This window comes from Durio zibethinus, unplaced genomic scaffold (assembly GCF_047325235.1).
Source record: "Durio zibethinus cultivar Kanyao isolate XHJ-2024 unplaced genomic scaffold, ASM4732523v1 HiC_scaffold_258, whole genome shotgun sequence".
Lineage (NCBI taxonomy): Eukaryota > Viridiplantae > Streptophyta > Magnoliopsida > Malvales > Malvaceae > Durio > Durio zibethinus.
Genome location: NW_028322881.1, coordinates 25,001 through 30,000, shown reverse-complemented (window position 1 = coordinate 30,000; position 5,000 = coordinate 25,001). Strand labels below are relative to the sequence as shown.

Here is a 5,000-nt window from a genome sequence, read left to right as displayed (position 1 = left end):
GGTATAGGAAATCATGTCGGCGAGATCTATTTAGTTCTAAATATACTTGAAATTCCTCCATTTCAAATTCGATTTGAACCAAAGTATAGGGGATCTATTCGGTTATCAAATGATACATAGTGCGATACAGTCAAAACAAGGTATTATAGTAAGAAAATAATAGATACCTCGGAGACAGGTAGATTCATCAACGGATTCTCTATCCTATCTTTTGCCATCTAATTGATTTATGTTCGTTATAGGATAAGAAGATGGCTAGAAATCCTTTATTTTTTCAACCCAATCGCTCTTTTGATTTTGGAAAAAAAAAAAAAAATATCTTTTCTTTATCAATATACTGCTTCTTATACACATTCATGTCTAACCCATAAAGGGAATAACTAATAATTAGGACTCATAAAAAAATCGATAATTTACTCATGAGAAAAACCTTTACCGCATTAGGCACTAATTTATTTTTAACGTTTAATTAGATCGGGTAATCATTCAAATTGCGAACAGAAGCTCGTTACTTTTTGTTTCCCTATAATTGGGGCCGTAGAGCTCTATCCATTTATTCACTCGACCCAACTTTGAATTCAATTAATTTTTTTTGTTCCGCACCAAAAATTCAAAGACGATTTTTTTTTTTGGACTGATCCGGAAAAAAAATGGATTCTTAGAATTCTCCATTGATACGACATGCTCTTTTTTCCATCCACTCCTTTCAGGATCAGTCGTGGTCTTACAAACTGTACCGATGGTATGAACGAATCCCTTTCTTCATACAAATGTGTAAAAGATGCTAGTCGCACTTAAAAGCCGAGTACTCTACCGTTGAGTTAGCAACCCGAAAAAAATCGGAATAAAAAAAAAATGGAATTGCACGAGGCAATCAAAACATGAAATTAGCAAAAATTTGAATAAAATAAAAATACACGAAATTCTAAGATAAAAACATAGAAATAGAATAAGTGAAAATTTGTGGACCGCCTCCTGTCTTATTCATTCCATTGTTATCCATTTTTTTTTTTTTTTTTCAATACAATATACAATTACAATAAAAAAAACTTCTTGTATCACAACAAATTCAAAGAAAGAACCCATTATTTGAATGAAGTGAAGTGCCAAACTTGTGGGCGGGGATAAATAGATCTATTTATCTACGATCGAATTATATTTGTTCGATACACTGTTGTCAATATGATTGTAAATTTTGAATATAAATGTTGAGAAAAGAATAAAGAATATAAAAAAGACTATAAAAAAATACAATGAAAAAAAGAATTAAGTCAATTTTTTTTTTTTTTTTTATTATATTGTATTTTTTATTATTAATTATTAATAATATTTATTATTATAATATTTATTATTTTTATTATTAATAATATTTATTATTATAATATTTATTATTTTTATTATTAATAATATTTATTATTATAATATTTATTATTTTTATTATTATAATATTTATTATTATAATATTTATTATTATAATATTTATTATTAATTATTTATTATTAATTATTATTATTTATTATTAATTATTATTAATATTTTCTATTTTTATATGTTATTTTTTCTTGTTATTTTCTCTGTTTTTTTATCTTATTTTATGTTATTTTTTTTTTTTTATCTTATTTTATGTTATTTTTTTAAATGCAATTACTTCATTTATTCAATTGATCTTTTTTCTCTATATTTTATATCAATAAAATTAGCTCAATAAAATCTGTTATAGAACACGGTATTCTATAGTAGCAAAGCAATAAGAAATACGAATAATAAATAAAAAAGTATGAATAAAACAAAAGAGGGGGGAGGAAATTATAAAGAAAAATTTATACAAAGCTAGATATGAGTCATCCACCCCCTCTTTTTTGTATTTCATTAATTGAATTTTGTTTGATTAAGACTAAGTTCCGTAAAAACCCCGGCCTTCTTTAAAATATCATGGACAGTTCCTGTGGGTTGAGCTCCTTTTTCAAGGAAATAGAGAATAGCGGGAACATTCAAATGGGTTTGATTATTTATCGGATCATAAAAACCAACTTTTCGAAGATCTCTTCCCTCTCTTCGGGATCGAACATCAATTGCAACGATTCGATAAACGGCTCATTGGGATAGATGTAGTTAAATAATACCCCCCCCCTAGAAACGTATAAGAAGTTTTCTCCTCGTACGGCTCGAGAAAAAAAAAAAAAAATGATTAAAAGTTATGTCTATTAAAAGTTATGTCTATGTATGGAATTATAATGTATGTAATTAGAATGTCAAAAAGATCCATAAACCCGGCAAATCAATTAGACATTTAAACCCGTCTTTTTTTTTTCAAAAAAAAAGAAGAAAAAAGCATTCGTACTCTCATAACTCAAGTCAAATAACTCTCAAAATGCTCAAAAAAAAATCCTTAGGCATTCTTTTATTGAGTGGTCTCTAACCCCTTTTTTTGTTTGTCTCGTTTAGAATCGATTTCGATTCTTCATTTTGATCTAGTTGTTGAGACAATTGAAAAGGGTATTTCCTTGTTCTAGGATCCTTTATCTTTGTCTTGAATCATTGGGTTTAGACATTACTTCGGCGATATTTAATCATTTCAAAAATGGCAGCAACATGCCCCTTTTTCTCTCTTTTTTTCTTTCTATCAAAGAATCATATGAACGATTAATTCCCGCATTATACACTTTTGATCGAAAGAGTTTTACCAATTCCAACAATTTTTCTTTTTGATTTGAAAATAGTTTGAATCGGAGCTTTTCGATTTCTATATCAAAAATAGACTTACGAAGTTGTTCCAACTTATTTATTTCCATTAATTAACCCTAGATCCTTGCCCCTGAAAAATGGATGTTTCTCTTCGAGCTCCATCCTGTACTATTTACATTACAACCCAACAAAAAGACGGATTATAATAGAACAGAACAAAGGATGTCGAGCCAAAAGCACCTTCATTTCTACATAATGGAAGGTGGTGGGTTTTGACATCCACAGCCGATCATGTCCTTCAAGTCGCACGTTGCTTTCTACCACATCGTTTCAAACGAAGTTTTACCATAACATTCCTCTAGTTTGGAACATTGATTCAATTATGGAATCATGAATAGTCATTGGTTCAGTCGATACATAGTAATCTATCTATACTTTTTCCTTCTATATGAAATCAATTTCCTTCTATATGAATCTATATGAAATAAATAGATAATTTAGGAAGAAAAAGCCTCAATAAGAATTCAAATTAACCCATATTGTATGAATACAATATATTTTTATTTTTTTATACTTTTATTAATATTAAGCTTTTCTATTCTAATTAATAAGAAATTAATAATATAATTAATAATAATAATATTACGAATATTATAAATAACACAAATAAACTAATCTTTTTGAATCTGCCTTGCATCTTCAAATAACTCGATAGATCAAATAACTCGATAGAATAGATTCGCCAATCTCACAGTTCTTCGAGTGCCAATCTTAAGAAATCATTAAAAATCAAAAGCAAGAATCACATTTTCTCCAATATTTGACTCTTAGAAAGAAGGTTGTTAAAAAAAAAAGAGCAATTTAGATTCGGATATCGTTATTCTGATATATAAAAAGAGTAGGCTCTGGGACGAAAGGATTCGAACCTTCGAATAGCGGGACCAAAACCCGTTGCCTTACCACTCGGCCACGCCCCATTTAGATTTCTATTTGAAACTACTAAACACTAATATGGGTATTCCCTGTTCGTCAATTCCAGTTCCAAATAACTATGGAATAGATTAGATTCTTGCTAGGATTTTGGCACGTATGGATAGAGAATTAAACCGAATTTATTGATCATTACATATAATTCAATTAAGATATTGTATGAAAGTATGATTTCTTCTATTCTCTTGTAAGAATTGAAGGCTTTTTGATTGGGTGAGTTCAAAGAAGTATTGTTTAGTCTGCCTTATTTTCCTTTCTTCATTTTTTTCCTTATATCAAAAAACATATTAATAACTCAATCAAAATTATCTCCAAGAACAAAATTTTGTTATGCTTAATCTTAATATCTTTAATTTGATCTGTATCTGTTTGAATTCTGCCCTTTTTTCGAGTAGTTTTTTATTCGCCAAATTGCCCGAGGCCTATGCTTTTTTGAATCCAATCGTAGATTTTATGCCAGTAATACCTGTTCTCTTTTTTCTCTTAGCCTTTGTTTGGCAAGCTGCTGTAAGTTTTCGATGAGATCCTTAATACTGTCCTAGAAAAATTCATGATTTATTCAAGAAAAAAAAATTGTAACAATTGAAAAGATTAGATAAGTCTTACACTATGAACACTATGAACGAACCGAACCCTCAATTCAAAGATTGAAATTCTTGGATAGCCATGATAAAGCTGGATCATCCCATTTCCTCATTCTGACCCTTTTTCGCCGAAGAACCCTATTTGGATTAAAGTCCGCCACAATATATAATTGTTGGTATAAAAGAATTTTTTTTTGTAATGAAAAACTCAACTCTTATTATAAATGAATTTCTGAAAATTCTTTTCGATTTCTAGAAATTCTAGAAATCACTTTATTTCTTGGTGTCAAAATAGGCTATGTAGTATAAAAACGAGGAATCTATTTTCGTATAAAAATAGAAAAATAAAAATTGCGTATAATTGCGTATATATATAAATAGAAAAATAAAAATTGCGTATAATTGCGTATATAAATAGAAAAATAAAAACGAAGAATCCATTCTCTTCTTTTTACAAAAAAATTCTATGGGAGGTTGTACAATGCGTAATCTTAAATTCGTTGTTTACACCGCAACGATATTCTTTGTTTCTCTCTTCATCTTCGGACTCCTATCTAATGATCCGGGACGTAATCCTGGTAATCCTGGACGGGAAGAATAAAAAAGGGAGAGTTCCTTGCTTCATTTTTATAAATGGTATTAGGATTTGATCTATTCCACTGTCAAAAACCGAAATGGAAAGAGAGGGATTCGAACCCTCGGTACGAATAACTCGCACAACGGATTAGCAATCCGACGCTT

At 29.1% G+C, this 5,000-nt stretch overlaps 1 non-coding gene across 1 annotated transcript in view; it reads right to left on the bottom strand.

Annotated features, from left to right (window-relative positions):
- Positions 1-4,934: 4,934 nt before the first annotated feature.
- The window catches only part of TRNAS-GCU (transfer RNA serine (anticodon GCU)), an 88-nt gene continuing 22 nt past the window's right edge, over positions 4,935-5,000 (bottom strand). The window contains exon 1 of the tRNA in view: positions 4,935-5,000. This exon is cut by the window's right edge and continues 22 nt beyond it. This is a non-coding gene — a tRNA (tRNA-Ser).